This window comes from Passer domesticus, chromosome 3 (genome assembly GCF_036417665.1).
Source record: "Passer domesticus isolate bPasDom1 chromosome 3, bPasDom1.hap1, whole genome shotgun sequence".
NCBI classification, from domain to species: Eukaryota; Metazoa; Chordata; class Aves; order Passeriformes; family Passeridae; genus Passer; species Passer domesticus.
Window position 1 is genome coordinate 87,819,016 of NC_087476.1, and position 23,520 is coordinate 87,842,535.

Here is a 23,520-nt window from a genome sequence, read left to right on the forward strand (position 1 = left end):
AGGAGTGGAGGATACACATAACCCACAAGAATATTCACATGGGAGAGACGGACAAGTAATACAAATTAGGTAGGTGAAAAGCTGACGGGCTTTGTACGGATGTCAGTGAGGGATCAGGAACAGGGAGGGAAGAAGGGGGTTGTTCTACAGCAACAGCCCTCAACAGCCCTTTGCATCCTGCACAGAATGGGATCTAAAGCTTGTGTTTGCCCAGGTATCTCTGAACTGATGGCCACAAGATTTACAGTAGCAGTTTAACTTCAGATCTGTATCTTAAAAGTACTGGGAACCAAGTCTCTTGAATCTTGTGTTTTTAGTTGTGGTGACAGACACCAGTTATTAGGTCTGTGAGGAGAGCATCAGTCATCTTATCTGAAGTCTGTGAATCTGCTTCAGTAATAATAGTGACCCTCTGCTTACTCACCTAATGAATCAGTGACTTGCTTTTATAATCAGTTGGTATTTTATTACAGTTTCTAGCCAGATCTGAGTAATTATTAAACAGAGGAATCTGAAAGAATTCTGTGACAGATGTAGAGGAGGTTTGTAGTTGGGGAGGTTTATGACATAGGATACATGTGAAGTTTTGGGAATTAATTTGTTAAAATGTTTCAGAGGACAGCGCTATGTATCTTCAGGAAATTAATTTTCTTGCTTTTTCTATCTCCTTTTAATTCTTGAAAATGCTGCTCATTCACCTTAACCTCTTCAAATCCATTTTTTCTTTTATTCTTTTGCTTAAAAGATCTACCTCTACCACCTAGAGAGGGAAAGAAAGAGTGGGAGAGATCTGCTCCCTGGAAAGCACATACCTCTCCAACTAATGTAGTAAAAATTCTACACTTGCTATTTGCCTGAAGGTATGTCAAATGAAAGATTTCAGACGTGTCCAGAAACAACTTCATTACTACTACTACTACTACTACTAATAATAATAATAATAATAATAATAATACAACATAAAAACTCCTACCAACTAAGATGCCCCTGATGTCGTTACTTTTTTAGGTGTCAGGGAACATTTCTGTGGAATGCGTTGGTACAAGTTGGTCTGAACTGCTGAGAAACACTGAGCAGTCTGTGCTGAGCTGCATTACTCTTGCAGGCCTCTTGTATAGGTGCTTTATGAGACAATGTTCTGACAGATTTTTTACAGGCATGATTTTGTTTTCCCTTCCTTCTTCCATGAATAATTGGAGGAACTGATTTAAAATCTCTCCTTCTTGTGTATTGGGGAATATATTTTTTCTCTAAGTCTTTGTCTACTCTTGAAAAGGGATTTAAAAGACAACCTATGAACCTGCTGGGTTTAGATATGGTGTTTTCAGGAGGAGTTATCAGTCAATCGGCCAGGGCTAGGAGCAAACTGAGGTCCTTGCTGGTTTAAAGCAGACCCTAAAATACCCTGAAACCAAGGCCACTGTGCAACACCTGACCAGCGGCCACCTTTCATATCCCCACCAAATTAAAAACAAGATGCCGAATTGTCCTGTGAGGCTGCCTCAGCCCACATGTAACTGACACTGCCTCTTCCTCCGAACGGCTCAGGCCCCTCTCGCTTCTCCATCTTCCTACCTTCCCTGCCATCTGTTCCCGCTGCTCCTGCAGCCTCTCTGCTCTCCTCCCGCCAGGGCCTGTCTGAGCAGACGGGTATGAGAGCCTCTGATGAGGTAGGCCTCAGGCCCCTCCATCACTCCTCGCCATGAGGAAAGCACCAGCTGTCTGGCTTCATTTGCATTTTCTCTCCAAAATAATGAAATTAGCCATGAGTATCCTGAGGTGATGCGAGACGCAAATTTAGGCTGGATGTGTCAGTGTGTGCTGGGAAGGGAGAGAGAAGGTCACGGAGGATGCTCGCAGCATTGAAATGGAGGGCAAGGCATCTCCTGCCAGCTGCCAGGGCCCCGCGACCTGGGCAGAGGCCTGACGGGAGTCTGGTTCTCCTGGGCCCCTCAGCCCACACCACCACCTCCTCGCCGGGCCAAGACGTCCAGCCTGTGTCCCTGCAGATAACCGGAGAGGACACGCGGGTGACTGAGCTGCCCAGGCCAGCAGCCAGCTCGGGGTGCGGCCGAGCAGTGCTGCAGCGTGCAGGAGCTGTGCAATGGCCATGTCTGGCCAGGCTGGCCTGGTCGCCCATCGTGCCTTTGCCACAGCGCGACTGTTCCTAATTATTTCAGTGTTTGCTCAGTCAGAGCTTGTCACAGGTGCTGCTCAGCAATTCTCATCTCCTCTTCACCTTCCTGAATGCATTTCAAAGTATTTGCTGAAGTGTTTCCCACAGTACAGAGAAAATATCTGAACATGCTGGAGTTCCGGCCTCACAAGCTCCTGTTGTTCTGAGGACAGTTACTGCTTCTTCTGTTTTACTGCTGTTCATTCAGGTAAACAATTATTTACTGCATTTATGTTTATATAGAATGCAATTTCTAAAGCATACAGGGAAGCTGGCTTTTCACACTCTACTGTAGTTTCTTTGTCTTAATTATTCTCCAGTGATAAAGAGTCTTTGGATCTTTGACACAGCTCTTTAAGACAACTCCAGAATAGCACTACCTAGATAAAGAGTTAATATACTTAGGAAAAAAAGGCATTCTAAAAAAGAAAATTTAAAAGAGATTTACTTTATTCATGCACATATTTTCTCAGATAAGATTATGAATTAGCTTGTGTATGTAAACAATTTCTTTTGAGAGAATATTGTAGAATTTTTTTTTTCTAAAAAATTTGTATTGTCACAACTGGACTCTATTACAGACTTACACCAAAACTAATCAGTGCAGTCTGAGTTAGCTATCAAATGCTCACATTAAACTCTTCATGAAATTAAAAGGATTAGCTATGAAAAAAAAAAAAAAAACCAAAAAAAAAAAACCCCAAACAAAATGTCCCAGCTACGAGAACAGATTTGATCACTCACAGCATCTTCAGGCTAGGTGGTTGGTGAGCAACCTGTGAAGCTGCACTTCCTCTTGGCCATATGGAAAGATTGAGTTTCTTCACAGATATTTTTCTTTTCTGTTTCATGTACATAGCAACAGTCTAGGTTTTCTACCCAAGGCTGGTCTACAGGTCATGGGGTCTTGAGCTGAGGGCCACCAAGACAAGAAAGAGTATTCTCCACGTGGTCTAATGTGTGCTAGGGTGCACCCATTAGATAATAATTTCATGAGCAACTGCCTGTGCTTTGTCAGCATACAGGCTGTAAACTATAGACACCTATAAGACCACAGACTTTATAGCAGGCACATCTTATGTGCTATCAGGTTGCGTGCTCACATTGTCCAAGACATAGTGGAAGCGTCTGGCCATACAATGGACCAGCTTGAAAAACAGGGTACATTTCAGGAGCTGGCAGGTTTGTGGCATTTTTCTAGGTTCTTGAGGATGAAAGTGCTTTTTCCATTTTGTTCATATGTCAGTCTTACCTGTACTCTGTAGGAAATGGAAATATAATGGAAATAAGGTTAGAGTGGAGAGAAGATACTGAATTACATTTTATCAGACTAAGATTTTTCCTCATATGTTTAGAATTTAAACATAAGAATGTATTATGTGGTTTGAGTATAATTTCACTTGCTTTGCACTAATTGCCAGGTTTTGGTGATATCTTCAGCTTTAACTAATTCTTCGCTTTCATCTTCAAGCATATTTACTTTGTTATCTGTTCTGTCCTATCACTTTTTTCCACCTATGCTTAAAAAGTAAACAGAGGCAGAATGAGCCAAGACGGCCTTGTCTAGATTTTGTTGTCTTCACTTTACTCTGAAGTGAAAACAAATCAGACTGGGACAAGATATTTTCATGTTCATCGGACTTTCCTGTGGTTAGAGCAAAGCAGGTTTTGCTTTTGAAGTACAGGATAACTCTTGCCAAGAGTGCATCAGGATAACTCTTGCCAAGAGTGCATCTACAGTGGTTCTCAGATATAATTTTTTTACTTATTCCTCAGACAGAACATTTTACAGGGCTGGTAAACAGATAATAGCAAGTCTCTATTATGTCAGTCTTGTCCAGATCCAAGTAAAATTATCTTCCTTGATTTCTTACAGTATTGCAGTCTGGTTCTCACCTCTTCTATCACAAGTTATTTTACCAACACAGCAGTGGTTCAGATCTCTTCAGTGTTTGCTCACCACTTAGAACGATGCAGCTTGTCTGACAGCTCTTCATGTCACTCAAAAGTCTGGGTCAGTCACTTATCAATTGACCCTGTGTTAAAGGCAGGCCCTCATTTCAGCACCCGTCAATAGCAGCTTTTGATGCATTTTCAGCCAAGGCTGTTTCAGAGGAGCTATTTGTAAGTTAGCATGTATGGACTTTAAAGAAAGGGAAACATTGATAAAATGGTGAAATCAGTTTGGTGTCTGCTTTGTTGGTATTTAATGCATAGATCTTCTTTTTGTCTTTGTCTGGAGGACAATTCTCATTACACCAATATCACTGGGAGGTGTGCTGATAGTGAGAAATGCAGCAAGTCCTACCAATGTACACAGCTAAAGCCCTTGCTAATCTCACATCCCTTTTCTAACACAAATTAACACAAATAAAAGCCTGGTCTCTTGTACTTTGCTAATGTGGAAGGAGAACCTTTTGATTATTAGCTGCAGTTACCATGAGCTCCCAACCTGGGATGGTGTCTACGCTTCTTCTGAGGTGTTAATCATAAATCTGCCAATCCTGTCCCACTTACAAGACAAGGAAAGAAATGTGAACATGTAAAAATTCACAGAGGGGCCCAGGAAAATTTCTCTGACACACTCCTGCTGTGACACCACAGCAAATGAAGAAGGCCTGTCATTTGGTTGTCAACCTTTGACCTCAGCCAGACATATTTTGAAATGATGTGAAAAGAATTGCTGTGCTGTACGGCTGGCTCCTTACAGCTTTGCATGTCTGTCCTTGATGTCAGTCAAAAGTAGTTAACTGGCACCCATGGAGTCTAAAAAAAAAAGCTCCTTTAAAATATCAGTAATGACTTCTGTTAGCAAGACTAGCTCTTGTCAAGTAATGACTTTATGACATAAGGTATTGTTTATCTAGGCATCGTTCTCTTACTTGCATTTTAATGAGCCTAATTAATAATAAGTTAGAAGTCCTCAGCTATTTCTTCACAGCTGGACCATATGCACTAATTACACTGAGTGTGCAAACTTAGGCTAATCCCTTCGTCAAAAGAAATATTTTAATTTAAAAAACCTCAATGTACTTTTTTTTCACCTGATTGCTAAAGATGTAATCTTTTCATTCTGGCAAATTTGCACAGAATCAAAGTAAACCTGGGAGTGGGAGAATTCTATAATTTATAATTTTTCTAGTGGTATACTTCATTCTTAAAATAATTGAGAAAGATCATTCAAGAGCAGAGAGGTGTCAGGTTCATTTTGGATGTGCGTTATGTTCCATAAAAGTAAGGGATAATAATTTTTAAGCTGAAGGATAATCACCAGTCTCTATAAAGAGATCCTTCCTGAACAGCAGTAAAAAGGATAAATATACTTTGGTGCAAACAAGTTGGGAGTGTTTCTATTCTCAAAGTGCAACAGAATAACACCAGTCATACAATTCCCCAAAAGTGATGAGATGCTGTTAGTTCCAGTCTAATAATAATGTAGTCAATAATAGATCAAGCATTACTGTTTGAAAAGAAACATGGTGATTTTGCCATAAATGTGTATATTTTCAAACTAATTAAATACAATTCTTAAAATAATAATAATAATTACTAGTTTTTCCTTATATGGCAACTTGCTTGACTTATATATCGGTGTTTGATTCTTTTTTCAACCAAAGAAAGACCATACAATACTTTTACAAACCTTGGAAATATGAAATATGAAATATATTAAATATAACTATACAGCTGTCCACAGATTATAATATCAGGGCACACAAGGAGCTATAATCAGAAATTATAGCTAACTTCAGACTGATTCAATCATTATATGAGATCGTATAGTACCCTGATATCAAAATTCTAGTGGTATTAGGGATCCAGTTACTAAGAAAGGGGTATTAAATAAAAATTCAGTATTAAAATCCTGTTGGCAGATATGAAAATAGCCAGTCATCAGATGCCTATGTTTTCTAGCTCCATACCCATTCAAAGTCACATTTGTCTGTCTCCACAGGAGAAGCAGAAATCAAAGAAACACCTTGGATGGCAGTACTGTCAGTCCCTTTGACCTATTTTTTATCTTTTTTTTTTTCCAGTTCTAAGCTGTTGTTTGAATGGGGTTGTTCTGCTGACTGAAGAACAATGCTGGTGACTCTTCTTCAATAAACAATGCTGGTGACTTCTCAACAATGCTGGTGACTTCTTTTTTAAGCAGTCAAAATGGCAAACTGCAGTTCTGCCACTTCTGCATTTTACCTATAAGGCTTCTTGAACTGGGCTCAGCAGCTTCCACAGCTGTGTGTGTAGATATGTGAGCATGAGCCTCGGGAACATGTCCTTAGTATTAGATTCTGCTGATGGAACCCACAGTTCTCAACCCAAAGAAAGAATTTCCCTATTTGCGAAAGTAATAAAATGCTCCTGCACGTGATCCCTCATGAAGCCACTACAGAGCTGAAAAGTCATCCCTTATGGTATTATCCCTCCTCCTTCATATCTTCAGCTCTTCCTTCTGTGCCAGACCCAAAACAGTTTCAGTTCTTTCAATCAGCTCCCCAATAACTGCAACCTCTGCGTCCAGTTGAGTTCTTTCTTAGCAGCTATTCTGTGTGCCTGAGCCCAAACACCTAGTCTTAAAAAGTGACACTGCTATGAAGGGCTAGCAGCACTATTAGCTGAGGTATCCACAGGTATCCCATTTATTTGCATATGGTTTTTAGTGGCAGAACTTGAATGAGTAAATTGGAATGAGCAATTGCTAGCAGAAGGGAAAAAATTTTGGTCATAAAGTAAACTTACTATATGTATGCATTGAAAAGGTATTTTCTAAAGTTTGGTTATAAAATAATCCTACATTGACAAGAATGTTTTCCCAACAAAACATGACATGAGGCAGTTACCTCAGCCTGAGTGCACATAAAGAATATGAGCCCTTTCAGGAAAGGAAAAATTGACCTGAATGTCATAAAATTTGGTTTGCTAGACAGAGACCCAGCTTCAGCCTGGAAACTTACTGATGTGGAACTAAAAGCAGTTATTTGTGGAATTTCTGCCCCTATGGGCTGGTCAGGGGCCACATTTTGTATAATTCACATATTGTTCAGAGGATTGTGAAGGAATTTCAATTTTGGGTTTTGGGTTTTTGGGATTTTTTGATACGTATACAGGCACAAAAACTACATAAATTTGGATTTATTTCTTTCATCTTCTTGTTCTGTTCCTCCCACCTACATTTTGGGCTTTCACTGCAGTGTCACGATAGTGCAATGAAGGGATGTAAGCAGGTGACCATAGGTTGACACCCATTCCTCAGCACCAATTCTGACATTGCTCTTGCCGCCGTGGTCTATTCTACTGTATGAAGATTAATTTTAGCCATTTCAGAGAATTTCAGCAATTCCATCCTATCTCTTGGGAGGTTGTTTGGCTATGTAACAGATTTTTCCAATAAGTTTTTTTCTGATGTGCCCAGTCTCAATTTTCCATTTCTTATTTTCATTCCAGTAGTCCTTGCTGCACTTTACTGTACTTTTCTATAAATCTTTATTCCTTCTGGTTTATCCACCCTAAAGACCATTCCAAACCGTTAGCTCATACTGCCTAACTTGTTGTTCAGGCCAAGCTTTCACTTCGTATCTTCAGACCTTTCAACCTTTGTTTCAGTGACGTGCTACTAACCTTTCAAATATTGACTTTGCAAATATAATAGTTCTTTCATAATGAGTTACTTCATGCACAGCAGTTTGCATTAAAATTTAATAATGGTGTTTTATCTTCTATTTAGAAAAATAGTCACAGTCAAAGAATATTTTTTATCAAACCGTACAGTCAAAGAATATTTTTTATCAAATCGTAACAAGCTATTTCATAATTTGGAACAGAGTGAAACTTTCCAGAAAGACAATTAAATGAGTCTGAGATTTTTATTCTATTTTGTTCTCTTTGAAATCTGAATGCTATTGATTACTTGTCTGATTTGTAGTATTTCCTGGCTCTTATCAGACAACCAGGGTTAGTACTCCAGACAATCTCCCCTCTTACAGTTAAGTACTTACAGTCTAATCCTCTGAGTCCTTCCATGCACAGAAAGCCTCTGCCTGTTCAATGCAGCACCTTCCTCTATGAACAGACCTCACTGCCCTAAAAGGCAATGTGCTGCTGGTATAGACATTTTTCAGAAACGACAGTTCTCCCTTCCGATCTGGTGTTGGCCTACATTCACCTTCTTACTTGTGGAGATGCACATTTTTGGAGTATTTACAGTACATCTAAGAGAAGTCCTTGGTCTCTGGAGCCAGATGCTGTCAGCTCCACAGAACTAAATGAAACCTAGTGCTGAGCAGAGAGAAGGCAGAAAGGACTCTGAGCAGAAGCTGAAGCTCAGGTGAAGTTACTTCCTAAGGAACCTGTGGTGTTCAGGACCTGACCCAAATCTTCTGGAAATCAGCCTGCTTTCCTTTTTGATGCTGTTATTATCTGTGGCAGCACAGGAACTCCAGTCCTGAACCAAGGCACAGGCAGAAAGAGACTAACTGTACCTAAATTACCTTCTCTGTACTTAATTTATGCTGATGCTAAATTTTGTTCTCTCAGGATCTTCCAAATATAGACACGAGCCCCTGTTTCCTTTGGAAAGCTGAGAATATCTCCCCTCCAGAAGGTTAGTGCTCCAGTTTATAACCTTGATATACTGTCTGATCCTAACCTTGTTATTTAATTAAGTCTGGGCTCTGGAGCGGTGCAATTCCGAGGTGCTAATACCGTGTTCAATGAAGATGAGCACATTGCTCTGCTTTTTTCAAGGGAAAGTAGCAGCATAAGAATGAGAGTTTAAACACAATGCTAATTATCAGCCACAGGAATTACTTTTAGTGTTATAAAGCCTTTTCTTCTTCTTTTCTTCTCATAAAAAAAATTCTGATAATTTAGGTACCTACACAATTATCTTTAGCAGTTATTAATGGATTAATCTAACCATATGGAATTAGTGTATTAGTCTCAATATTGCATCAGATGTCAGATTATATTTCTGGTTTAGAGCTTGGAGAGTTCATAGAACTGTTCTGGTGAGTAGGGAAGGGGGTTTTCTCCCTTTTTTCTGTTTTTGTTATCATTCTTTTTTGTTTAGGCTTTGGATTTTCTTTTTTAGTACAAGGTACAATTTTTGGATTATGCTGCAAGCCTTACCTCTCCTCTCAGTCCCACCATACAGATTTTTCTAGTAAGATCCCTGTTAAGAGCTATGGGAAGGCCTTTTCTTGTATTGTTCCACTGTTTTTTGCCATTTATGGCCCTTTAAAATGACATGAAATATGTTAGCTGAAGGTTGCTGACATATCCAGCATTTACTATGGTTAGATAAACCTGCTTTATGTATAGTGGCAAGTTGTTTTGTGGTTTTTTTTAAGGGAGCTATTTGATGTTGATCAGATCTTTTAAATTATAGAACTGGTCCCAGTGGAGATGGATTAGTAAGCAGAGGGTAGATGAAGCAGTCAAAAGCACAAACTGCAATTTACCACATGGTCTGTGTAATTTATCACACAAACGTCTCTGACACATACACGGTACGTGTGTATCCTACAAGTTTGATTGTGTTGTGCTTATCTACTTAAAATGTTAGCCAGCCTTCTCCCAGTCCTGGAAAAAAAGCTAAGTTGCACTGGAAGTTTGCTACTATTTGGTCTGCAAAGCACAGTGTAATAAAGAAAATATTTAAAGCAGAAATTCTTTGTGCTGAGGATGACCACAACATTTATATTAAGACAGATGCTGAAAATAAGGCTCACCCTCAGGTTAGATACAAATGCACAAGAAAGAAAAACATAACCTTAAGAACCTGATATAGATTAATTTAATCAGAAAATACCCTGCCCTGTGTATGTCTACACAACTTAAAGGCAGTACTGCATAGAGGTATCTGTGCTAGCTAATGCATAGACATGTATTTTTTGTGGTCTGCAGATAACTGCATGGATATTAATGAGATTCAGTCATTTGTGCTAGAGGCAACATTTCTCCTAGATCATTTTATTTGTTCCATATTGTTATCTAGTGCTGCATCAAAAGGGTTTAGTTTGCTGGAGTTTCTTCAAAAATTACATTGTGAAAACAGTGCAGGCATCATGCTGTGTGCACCTGATAATGTTCTGCACCATCAGTAATTCCTGCAACACTCTGTCTTATTATAAAATACTGAACCAGAATCAATTCTTTCATAGAAAGGGCCTATTGTTTAAAAATAACACATATATGCTCTTTTTTTTTGTCTACTAGGATTATAGATCCCATATAGCACCTTCAACAATGAGAATATTACCAGTAAATTGTGAATAGTCACTGCTTCTTGCTTACATTTTAAATGAAATTAAATTCTCTACATGCTAAGACAGCTGTGTTCACATAAAGAAAAACATGAGAATAAGATACAAGTTTAAAGATAGATTTTTAGTGATGACATAACTTAGAAAAGGATTAATAATATTTTGCTTTTTGTTAACATTGCCTGATTATTGATTGTAAATATTTTTACAGGCAGCAAGGAGGAAATACAAGTTCTAGGATGAAAAATATAAGATATTTTTATTGTCTGAGGTTTGACTAAAGGGCTAATACCCAAGACAGATCAAAACAAAATAGCTTGGAAAATGCAGGAATCATTACGATTCTTTAAATACTTAGAAGTACAGTAGCCAAAGAGGATGACTCCCAAAACCTCAGTGGAGGCCGACAACAGGATTTGTTACTCTTACCTGTGTGTACATGAGCAATAAGTTATTTATCATCCCAGCTAAATTGCTGCACCTTGTTCTATTTTGAAGGAAGGACATTTTACATAATCATCATCAATTTTGCAAACCATGGGAAAGTTGGATTTTAAGAAAAAAAATTCAGAATTCAGATGAGTTTTGCTTTGTGGAATGTTACAAAAATTATGTATGCCAGTCACCATAACTGGATTCAACTCCAGGTTTCTGCATAAGCCAAAAGATAGATTCCTTTATGAAAGTACTTTTTATTAATAGTTGTACAGCTTGAGCTGGGTGCTTCTCAAGAGGTACCCCAAAAAAACCCAAAAACTCAAACTAGGTAATTCTACCCTTACAATCCAAGTTCCTTGCCTCTCATGCAGTAAATTGGATGAATAGTGATATTAAGGTCTGGTCTTATATTTATTTCCTGTTTTGTTATTAAGCCGTGCTGGCTGGTTCTGTAGTTACCTATTCAGTTGCAGTATGGTTGATGATGAACTGGTGCTTAAGAAACCTACTAGAGTTGCCAGAGGAAGCTTGTGACATGCTGTAAGTTTAATTATGTTCAATTCATTAACACAATTAGAGCTGTGAACAAATCTATTGACACAGCCAGAATCACTTAGAAACAGCTAGTAAGTCATAGATTACAGGGACTTGTTCTGCATCCCTACATGTCGAGCATGATTCCCTGGCAAAATGCATCAGTCAGTCATTTGTGAACATAGATTTGATGCCAGAGGTTTCCTCTTTTCCCTGGATTAGATTAGTCATGTTTGAGCAGAAAGGCCTAATAATTAAAAACTACATGAAAGCAAAGTCCTTAATGTGCACTGACATCATGTAGGTGTGAATGATTCCTTTGCTGGATTTACCTAATGATCTGTTTGTTGATAAGGGACAGATGCATTTCAGGTACAGTACTTGGTCAAAATCAAAATTCACACATATTTTGGGGGGGCCCTCTGAGCGCTTTAGTTTTCTTCTGAGCATGCATTTGTAACAAAGTCAGTAAAGTGACTAATAGGGGATTCAAGGAGAAACGTGTAGGAAAGGTGTAAGGAGAAAAAAAAAAATCTTCCTGAAAGTTTTGTTCTGTACATTTCCCACAGTACCGATCCACTCCCAAAACTTCCAAAAATTTCTGCAAGGTCAGAACACTTTGTGAAAGTCTTTTAATGCCATTGAAACTTCAGCTACTTTTAAGCAACCTGACTGCACTTGGGCAGGATTGCTTATAAATCCCCTGGTTGCTTTCCCAGGCCCACTGTGATAAGTGAATCAAGCAGATGGAAGGAACTTACATGAAGTATTTTTGGGCTGTCTTCCCCAGCCTGTAACTTTATTTCTCTGCTTATCCTCCACCTCACAGGTTAGGAAATTTAAGGAAGTGAACTAATGTGGAAAGTGTATCTTCGCTTTTGACTGTGGCAAGTTTTTGTGAAGGGTCCCTTGTAATCACACGTTTGGGAAATATGCTCAGGTCAAGTCTGTGTATTGCCAAGTTATTCCTAAAGATTGTTGAATGGTCCCAGTTTTGTAACTTACAAATGATGAAATAATAGTGTGCTTATTGATATTTTTCTTTTATTTTTAATATAGCTTTAAAAGCACTTTCACTTGAGCTTCAGGGCATGGAATATTATGAGGTAAAATAGTACATTTCACACAGGTTTGCTTTTATCAGGCAGCTAGGAACAGCCTAAAATTCATAGCCACTGGAAAATCTACTTACAGAGGTGTGTAGTGAGGCATTGCAGGTGTAAAAAATCGCATAAACCTTTTGTAGACACAATATGCTAATTGCAGAGATGTATATAATAATATAGTAGAACTGTGATCAACCTTAATTGCACTATTAAAAAACATATATACTGTACATACACTATTTCACTAGCAATCCATAGAGCATCTGAGGACTTTTACTAGCTATCATAAAAACAATAATAAAATATGTAAAGAATAAGCTACCATGAAAATTGCAGAGGAAAATGATGACCCGTGTATTTTGAGATTAAGTATCTTACATGTATGTCATAGTGTTACTTACATTCACTAAACAGGTTATTGAAAGGATGCATTTGAGGGTTCGGTAACCTGATGGGTTAATCCACAGGCTTTCACATCAGAAGACTGAAACCAAATTTGATTTTGGCTATAAGTGATTTGTAAGGTTTTGCTAGGTTCCACTTCTTAATGAATCTTTCAAGCAGCAAAACTATGATGGAGTTTTGTATTATTCATCAGAATTAATCTTTCCTGCACAGGAGAAATCCCGGGTAAGTGTACCTGAGGCCATGAAAGAGGTTGCAATGAAAAAGCTGAACTGTAATCTGACCAATTACACCATTAATGTTATTAAGCAAATAAAAAATAATTCATTGCATGGCTGCTATAAGCATTATCCCAGAGCCATTAATGGCCTGGCCCTTTTTGCATTAACTGAGTGACTGCAGAATGTGATTATCTGTAATTACACACACATCCCACTGTGCAGCTCCAGGAAGTCAACCCCAGGCTAGTTGGACCCAGCACTTTTACGTACATATACTCTAGTGTAGGTTCATGTGGCTAATCTGGGGAGCAAAGCCATACTCTGTCCATGCCATCTCTGTTTGGCACTGCACTGCACTGTGCTTTCTTGGCCACACCTGCCTGTTTGTTCATCTTCAGGAATTTCTTCTACAGTGCTAAAATGCACCAGTGCAAATCAGTGGTGACTCCAGAAACTGATTTACCTGGTTTGTTAAGAAACAGAAAATTAAAAATGCTTCATATTTGTAAACAAACCAAAGCTTTCAATCTGTAATTATGCATTTCACTGTCTTAATTCTAATTTTTTTTCTTCCCATTACCTTTGTGTTTCAATCTGTCAGTACAAAACAGCAGAAACTCACTGTGGATCTCCCATTGCTTTAGCTGTGGTATGAAACTTCCCTCTCATGGTCAGGGATAGAGCTCTGCCCCTGGCTGCTCAAATTCTGGCTAACCAGCCTCTTGCCTACAGCACAAGAACTTGGAGTTTGCATCAGCAGAGTGACTGAGACCAACTCGCATGCACAGAAGCTGATTGATGAAGCATGATGCATCCCTTAATTAAACAGAAGCTACTAATAAAAATGAACTTACCGGATGATTTGTGTGATTCTTGCAAGGCAGCCATATGTGCTGCACACTGGTAGTGGGAATGGGTGGTATGCAGCTGATGCTTGGAAACTACAAAAGAGGAAACTTGTTAGGGGAGGCAGTTTGGGTTCTGTCACTACTCAAGGCAGTCCATAATTAATGCCCTCCTCCTTATCCTTGTTTCTGTGATAAGCTGTCCTTTCCTCTCCCTCTCTGCACCCTCTCAGCATTAGTCCTTGCCATCACTGCTGCTCTCACAACTGCACTTATTTTCACTACTTCTTTAGCTGTGACTGCAGCATTTGGGGGAAAAAAATTCCTTGAATCTGCACATCTGTTCCCCTTTCCATGAGCCATAAGCATGTGTGCCTTTGTCTCAGCAAACCTTCACAACAGTTGGGGTCCAGATGCCTCTTCCTGTGCTTCTCTACAACACTTCACTACAGCATTTTCCAAGGGAGCTGGAATGGGAGCACACACGATGCATGGGTTGAAGAGGAGGCTCCTGGAAGTCCTTCTCTGTGCCACTGGCCACCTGCAGTTGCTTTTCCTAAGTATGCTGTTCACCTCTAAGATCCAAAGTGGTTTCAGTAAGATGGTAAAACCTTGTAGGGTTGTATTGCCAACTAATCAACTAAGTAACAGCCTAGAGGTCAGGATGTTGTAAAAACATGGCAACACTTCCTTGGTTACTGTCCACGATCTGCAAGAATTCCTGCTGTGCACCAGTGATACGAGCACAGAATTTAAAGGGAGAAGTGATGTGTGACGCTTGTATCCTCAAGCTCCCCACTCCATATGTTTGAGAATTAAAATATTCCTTCCAGATGTGCATTCCTCTAACAGGCTGAAGAAAACTGACTCTTTCACCTCATTTGCTTGGGGGACATGATCACATCTTCATGTGAATAAATATTCTTTTTCTGCAATTTTCTGCAGTAAAAAAACAGCAAAGAAATCCCTTCTTCCATATAGTAAGTCAACTTTTATTAAAAGCAAGCTGAAAATGAGCTGTGTAGAAAAAAATGTGAATTTAGCACAAAACAAGAAATGCTGTCCTTAACACATGTGATAACAGGCCTTTCATTATGCAGGTGTTAAGGGTGCAGCTGCAATCTTCAATTTCCAATGCCATGTTTGAGAAAGATGTAGTCCTAACAAAGGGAAACCAAAGGGTCAGAAGTCTAAATGGCAACAAAATGAAAGAACAGAGGTTCTTTGGTCTAAATTTTTTTTTAATTGCAGAGATACATAGGAGTTATCTTTCCATTTGTAAAAGGCAGCTGGTTAGGAAAAAAAAAATAAACTTTTCTCCATGTCCTTGGCCTATAAAACAAAAAAATTGCAAGATTAGAGAGCAGCAGCGTTTATTCAGAGTTAAGCATTAAGAAAAACTTACAAACAACAAGGATAGTTAAACACCAGAATAGATTGCCTAGGGATGTTTTGGAATCTCTGTGATTGGAGCTTTATAAGAACAGGTTAGACAAACATCTGTCAGGAATGATTTAGGTATAGCTGATCTTGCCTTGGGGTAGGGGGTTGAACTAGATGACCTCTAAAGGTTCCTTTCAGCCCTCTTATGATTCTGTAAAAAAAATACAGGAAATGATTGCATGTAGAATTGAGTTTGGCACCTTTTAGTAAATCTCATAGTTTCTGCTTTTCTGTTGTTCTCTTTGCAGTTCAGCCATGCTGAGGACTCTAGGTTCCAGCAAGAATCTTAAAAGGCTGTTTGATGCCAAATAGTGCTCTGGTTCTTTTACACTGTTATATTTAATTAGGGTTTCTAATTAATCTTCTCTGTGTATTACACTATATCCAGCCATCAATGTTAATAAAACCTTTGCATAGTTTAAAGATTCTCTGAAAGTTTTCATTTGGAAAGTGAGACCATCTGGCCTCTCTACCTCACTAGGATTAGATTCTGGGTAAGGCATACTCCATCTGTTTCTGAGATTCACATACATATTACACAAGAATGTGTGTTGGGGCAAGGCTAAGGAGGGATTTCATTGCAAACATAACTAAGATATCGTCAGATCTGTCTAGAGAATCTCTTTGATACTCTTGATGCAAAAAAATAAGCAAACTTCCTTTTCAAAATGTTCTCAGCATCTCTTCAGAGAAGGGTTATTTATTGCTTTCCATTGTGTGAGGTGAAGTCCTCCACTGAGGATATACTTCAATCCTGAACATATGTAGCACAAAATACTGAAATGGTAAACTCTGTTTGGTAATCACTGGGAGTCCCAGGAAAGATACCCTGCTGTCACTGAGGAGTCCTTGACATAGTGAGAGCTGTGGAACTGTTCTCCTGGCCAACAGTACAAATCAAGTTCATATATTTAAACAGTTTGTGAGCTAGGATGAGCCTGATCCCACATCCTTCTTCATTCCTTGAGATCTTCTTGGAATCCATATATATTGTCTGGCATTTTTAAACAGACAAATCAAATGCCTTGATTTACTAAACTAATTCTATATCTGATTTGGTATTGAACCACAGACTATACATTGCTATGCAACAGGAATATCACTTTTCCAGGTCTTTTTTATTCAAATTTGTTTGCCACATTCTATAGCCTGTATTGTCAGAAAAATGCCCATGCTGTTGGATTGTCATCCTTCTTGACTGAAACCCACTGAGAGAAGAGCTTTTCAAAATAAACCTACTTCATTAAAAATTGCTGTATGTGGAATTTCTTTCTCTTTTTTAGCATGTCCTGGTTTTCTTCATGTGCAGTTTACCGAAATACACAGCCAAAGAAGCAAACAAAAACTAAACAAGAAGCAGAAGAGTTTTGAAAGGGGGGAGTATGACAATCTAGCTCTTGGATGCAAAGAACCATTAGCTATGGCTTACCTTCCTTCGCAGAGCCATTTAGAACCTCAGCAGATAACAGTGACTTTCATTGATACTGGCAGATTTATGGGGCCATCATTAAAAAAGAGCAAAGTGGCCTTGATCAATGTTTTCAATGGATGAGGTACATACTTGCTTTCCATCAATATCAGACATGCATCACTACTTTTCCTGCCCCCCCCTTTTTTTTTTTTTGAGAAAAGATATAAATTGTGGCCAAGGGAACACTAGATTTTTTTTTCTTGAGGCTCCCTGCTATAGTTTTTTTCCATGGAACAGACAGAGATCCATACAAAAATTTGCTGTGCTCTGGACATAACTCTTTTCTGATAGGTTCCGCTTCAGGTCTCCAGTAAAAATTTGGATTATTTGAGCATCAATACTGGTATTTTGTATTTTGGAAAAAAACAATGTGATTATTATATTTGATGCATAAAAACAGAGAGTGTATCTGTCTTAGAATCCATCACTGACTAACAAATACAAGCAGGCTTCATTATCAAAAGGGGCATCACTGGGATCTCAAGGATGGAAAAGGTATTTTCAGCTTCTGATTAGAGTTGACATAGAAATAGCTTTTTCCTTTCTATAATGCTGGGGTGTAGCTGTACTTGTTTTAAAGTTAGCTCTGTCAAAAATTGCAAAGTGTTAAGAATATATAATTTTGCAAACACTTTCAGCAACCCATCAAAGTATTATTGTGTAGAGCTGTAAAACACACACCTGCTCCCTCTGAGATCCAAGGTGTTGTTCATAGCAAGGGGTGGCAAACAGTGTCCAAATAGCCCAGTAAACCAGGGCAATCCCTGGACTGGGGCCACAGACAGGACCCTGACCAGGGTTACCCCCATAACTCTGATGTCTCTTCTCAGATGGATTTTAAATCTCTCTTGTAAAGCCACTTTTTTTCTACTATAAAATTTTGAGTAGAATAAAAATAAATTTTTAGCAAAATACTTTTGCCATCTTTAACTACTTTCTCTTGTTAAAGAATATTACTTAGTTGTTTTTAAGAATATTCATTTTAAAATTCTGCATAGCAAGTGCCAAGACTGATCCCTCTAGTCCACGCTTCTAACTCCTAGATAGCAATAAAATTCTTAATATTTGAATTGATTTGCTAATTCTATGTGACAATCTGAGTAACAGATGTATCAGCTAAATGTGTTCTTGCTGTGAAGAGACAGTTTATCAACATATTTTGAGAAAACAGCATGGCCAGACTCCTTTTATCAGCGCAAAAACTGGGGCAGCCTACTAGTTCTCAAGATCAGCAGAAGGTTAGTAGTGACTTGTTCAAGGTGAATCTTCACTCCATCTATCTTTATGTACATATAATGAGGACAAAATCTGAGTCTTCCAAATTACAGCTGTTTATATGAGCTCTTCATATTTATAATAGAATCTGAGATTGCCCAGAAGAAAGGATTCTCAAGAATCGTTGTCACAGACATTGTTATTTTCTTCCCAAGTGCACATAAACCTACAATTATATATAAAAAAGTGAATTATTATTTCTGCCTAGCTGCTGGACTTTGAGAAAAATCTACAAATAACAAAACTATATCAAACATTCACAAGACTGAAACACAAGCTTCACTTTGTTCTAATTTCTTAAATTATCAGAGCAATTTTTTCACCTGTTAATACAGTCAGCTTTGTAAATAAATACTTGTACTTTCTTTGCCAATTCTGCATCGGCTCTAAAAAAACCTATGATGTAATAACACATTTTTCCAGCTTGAATGACCTCAAGAAGAACAACTGTGAAAATCTTTTGTATCTGACCACCTTTACAAGTTCATCTATATCAGTCAGATTTCTGCATAGCAGAAGCAAACACATGTGAGAGGTGAGTAGGTACTGTCAAAATATTTTGATATTTGAAGAAATCATTATTGAAGAAGAACCAGACAAGAGAAAGGAAATTATAGGGAAGAGAAATAAAGATACTCAAAAGAGCCAGATTTTACATTTGTAATTTGTGGGGATCTCTGGGTGGTGCCAAGGGAGAGATTTTCAAAAATTGTAATGCTGTCTGAATTCAAGCAAATTGTTGATGTTCAAACCCTCCTCACATATGCCTGCCCCTACTCAGATCTTCTAAAACCTCCCACAAAATGGCTATGCTTGCACAATGTTCTTCTTTGCATTTTTAGATGAAAGACAAGGCAAACCTGCCAGAAACATTTTCAGTTGGCAGAGATACTCTCCCAGTCCAGACATGGCCAGCTACCAGGCTGCTACTGAACATCAAATGAACCTCCACATGCTAGCCCTAACAAAGTTATGAATTTTTAAGTCCATGCATGTGGAACTATTGCAGGACTGCTAGCTCCCATTTGGCCACAGATTTATAACTTTTTCTTTGTTATCATCACAGAGATGTAAATATGTTAAATTTTGATGTCCCTTTGGGTACAATTATACTGGAGAAGGAATCATGCAGTTTCCACTGTAAAAATAAAATGTTGAACAAGAATATGTAAAACTGGAAATCTTTCAGTCATCTCAAAGATCATTATTAGACTGATTATTATTAGGTGATTTTCATGTCTTAAGTTTTAGCTTTCATATATTCCATATTCTGTAGTGCATTAGTATGTAACTCTGAACTTTATATAAAGTGTTAGCAAGTTCTCTTCACAGTTTAGTTAGACAAAACAATCCTTTTCCAGCCCAAGAACCAAGTGCACCATTGCAGCTTTTTGCTCAAAAAGTATAAACAATGGAGAATTGAGGAGAGCAATCTGGGAGGATGGGAACTCATAACCTGAAGCTGTAATTGGACAAGTAACCCCAATATGTAAATGGAGCAAAATATAAAAGCGTGAAAACTCCTGACTGGCTGTCCATCTTGCATCCATCTTGGGTAGAGCCACAGCTGGGCTCTTGTACTGCCCAGCGTGTGTCCTTTGAAGACCTTTTAATAAATGCCTACTTTATTCCTTTAACACTGTCTAGCCTCTGTTCCAGGTAGCCTCTTTAGGCATCAACTTCTTCTCAACACATAGGAGCTGTGAGAAATTAAATAAGCATATTGACTGTTTTTATGAGAAATTAAATATATCATCACTGTTTTAACATTTCTGGAATGTGCTGGTGGTTAAAAAGAAATAAAACCTTCAGAGCAACAGGAGCAAGTATTCCTATTTTTTAGCAAGAATCATAACTTGTTATTGTAAATGACCAGATCTCACCGTTTGATGATGCATTTGTATAGAGTCATCAAAAGCCTTTCCCAATTCTTGGTGTTCAGCAACAGCTGTGAGATATATGACCACGAATAGAAATGAATGAGAGCTAAATAACGTGTTAATCATTGCCAGAAGTAGGTCAGACATAAGCTCTCTCTCGATGCTAACAGACACAGCTGTCTGTCACGGTCATCCTCCTCAACTGTCATTAGACTGCGAGTGACAAACTAACAGGTTGCAGGAGCTGTGGTATCAGGCAATGGAAAGCACTCTCGTTCAGAATTCCTGCCTTCTCATGAGCAGCATGACTTTACAGTGATCTCCTTACTACAGAGATCTGGCTTTGAGTCACTGTACATAGAATAAGAACTACTGAATTACTGCCTTGCACCAAGCACTCAGTGACTCATACCATTGCCTAGAGCAGTCCTTTATCTTCCATTTTCCAGTTTAAAGCCTGGACAAAGTGTTCCCAGTATTTCCAATAAATATGAGTCTACATGAGCTGAGTCTACATGTAGGTTACTACAGTTTCTTCCAGTCACTACTTGCTTTGCTCCTTTGCAATAGCTCTCAAATTCTTACTCTCTTTTCCCTTTGAATTACTTTCCTTTTTCTTTTAATATCAGAAACAGGAACAGCAAACATGAGGCTCTATTCTGAATAAGACACATGAACATTTGTGAAACTGTAGCAATGTTTATTACAGACCCCTGCAAAAATGTAATGGGCAGAAAGTTGGACAAGTGTGTATGGATATAAACATATATACACACATATATGTAACACTAAACCAAACCATAACCCTAGCCCTAACTCCCAGTATGTCCCAGATGCTCCCAGCATGCTCATTCCCAATCATCCCAGTTGCTCCAACATGGTTCCAGTTGCCCCCAGTACAATCTCTTTCACTGCCAGTATATCCCTGTTGCCTCCAGTGCACACCCACCATTCCCAGTTGCTCACAGTAGTCCCCAGTATGGCCCCAGTATTACAAAAGAGTGTTTGAGCTCATTTAAAGAATCACCAATGAGGGGATTGGTAAAAACCTGATTTAATATTAAGCAACAGCACAATGGAGTTCATTGGCAAAGGTTTGCTCTGCTACTTATGGGATGGTTTAGACACTTGGAAGGAAAAAAAGCAACAAAGAAAATCTAGTCAGTCAAAACAGAAATAAACTGAGAACTCTGTGTGGGTGTGGATGTGTGGGTGTGTTTAGGTGCATGTGACAAAAGGATAGAAAGGGCAAGGAGAAAAAGGAATATGGCCTAAAGGCTTAACGGCACTCAAAAGTACTTAAACTTGACTTATAACTTAAATTTAACAGTTTAGCAAAGGAACAACACTTAACAGCATTTAACTTAATTCATAACTTAACTTACCTACAGGCCTAACTTACTTAGATAACAAATGTACTTGAAAAATAAAAGTAATCATCTGGACTAAGTAGGAGTTACGATTATTCTAAATTTTAGAAAGTATATCATAACATGCATTGATATATACCGAGTGGGATTAAGTTACAAATTTAGACTAATAATTCCATAATGATTATGTTTATGGTACTGTCAAAGGTTTTTTCAGGAGGCTGGGGGAAGTCAGAAAGCCCCTTCTGTTCAAAATAAATGTCCAGGTTTTGTTTAAGAGCCACACAGACTGCTTCAGAATACTCCATTTGCTCTGCTGTCTAGAGCAAAAGATTGATGGCAAACCAATTCTCCTCTCATCCACAGATGGCAACACTTGGTGGTGGAGGAGATACAGGATCTTAAGAGGGAGAGAAATATTGCAAACACAAATACTTTAAAAATTTGAATTTTTACTCCCAATTGATTTTAACTAATTTTGGTGGAACATTTTTATGCCATTATTACCTTTTTTTTTTTTTTTTTTTTTAACATGCTGTGCCTATTTCCTCCTCTTACCAGTGATTCACTGGCTCAGATTTTGGTAAAAATACCAATGAGAAAAATCAAGCACAATCCTACTCAAGCAAGAGAATCTACATTAAGGGCACATTCAAAAGAAATTTAGCTCCTGTTTTGCTTATGTATGAGTGATCACAGCTTGCCTTCTTTTCTTTATGTATTTTTCTTTGTTTCTTTATTTTTTGCTCTTTCTTTCTCTCTCTCTATCCCTCTTTCTTACCACCAAGTAGCTCAGACTTTTTAAATCTGAAGAAAAGTTAATAGAATTTGACAGTAGAAAATGATCTGATGGAATCAAGTGAAGCATGTGGATGAGGAATCACCACTATAGCATGCTTCAAACTTTGAATAAGTGAAAAGGTGACTAAACTTGGCCTCACCTTCTTCTCACAACAGTACACAAGATATATCTCTCTCAAATTTATAAGCACTGCCCCTTCATAAAAACTGAGTCACTGTGAGCATGTCCAGACTGCAAGTGCCCCTTATTTCTATCATGACATACAGAATGTAAAAAGTTGGGGTTTTGAGATTGTTAAGTATCTTCAGCCAAAACAAGAACAACCTTCATTTCCACTAGACATTCAAAATAAATTAAGTGTAAGAAACAGGGTTCAGTTTGGGGTAATTCTGATCTAGTTTGTACACGTTATTAGCTGTTAAAATAATCTAAACTTGCATTTGAGAATGTGACCTGTCACACGTACAACAGCACCAGTAAACAGATTTTTTAAACTAAATTATGTATACATGGAATCTCCACATTTTTCTTGAAGTGGCTGAGTGATTTATCTCAACAGATTTCTGCACTTGGGATTTTCTTTACTCAAAGATGCTCAAAGAAAGCAGTTTAATGCAAACTCTCAATATGTCATATTTTGGCAGTGATTGCTTAATGCAGCAGTGCACAAATGAATTGCTCCACTGCATCCTCTGATCATGAATATGAATCGGAGTACTATAAACTGAACTCAATGTACTGATAAGTGACTGCATCTGATTGTGCCAGCAGCCAGATGATTTTCTCATTAATGAGCTGAACTATTAAAAGATAGAATATGAAGCCAAGCCAGCATTGCCTGAGCCTCTTTGATGACATATTTCCAGGCCTGCCAGAAAGCTTTGCCAACCAGTGAAGGAAAATTCATCCCAAAAAAACTTTTATGAATGAAGACAAATAAAAGCTTCAAGGCTCAAATTCTGTTTCAGATTACATGGATGTGACTCCCTTGTAGTTGCAGTTTTTTCTGTTTTAGTATGGGACTAATCCAGATTTTGATACTAAGGAATTGTGCTCCTCCTTTGCTTTTCAGCCTTTGCTATTCTGTGTATAGGAGACCATGACTGCCAGGAAAAGACAGAGAACCTCATTCAACTAAGCAGAACTTCTAAATTCATTAAACTGAGAGCCACAGATTCATGGAAGACATGTGGCAAATACAACATCTTCAATAACAATGATCTGTTAGCAATATTTTTAATTTGGATATTTTCAGAGTGTTATTCAAGGTCAAGCACTTATGTATAAAAA

At 38.3% G+C, this 23,520-nt stretch overlaps 2 long non-coding RNA genes across 7 annotated transcripts in view; one reads left to right on the forward strand and one right to left on the reverse strand.

The window, feature by feature from the left end:
• The window catches only part of LOC135297057 (uncharacterized), a 71,912-nt gene extending 69,987 nt beyond the window's left edge, over positions 1–1,925 (reverse strand). Inside the window, exon 1 of the long non-coding RNA XR_010359077.1 lies at positions 1,576–1,925. This is a non-coding gene — a long non-coding RNA (uncharacterized LOC135297057). The remainder of the gene's footprint in view (positions 1–1,575) is intronic.
• On the forward strand, positions 982–16,295 carry LOC135297056 (uncharacterized). 6 transcript variants are annotated; one of them, XR_010359075.1, is made up of 5 exons: positions 1,061–2,384; positions 6,214–6,591; positions 8,711–8,777; positions 9,564–9,684; positions 13,746–16,295. It is a non-coding gene; the product is annotated as an uncharacterized LOC135297056 (long non-coding RNA). The 6 variants fall into 6 exon arrangements; XR_010359074.1 differs by having other exon boundaries at positions 982–2,384; positions 6,214–6,807; positions 8,711–9,684; XR_010359073.1 differs by having other exon boundaries at positions 1,065–2,384; positions 9,564–16,295.
• The last annotated feature ends 7,225 nt before the right edge of the window (positions 16,296–23,520 follow it).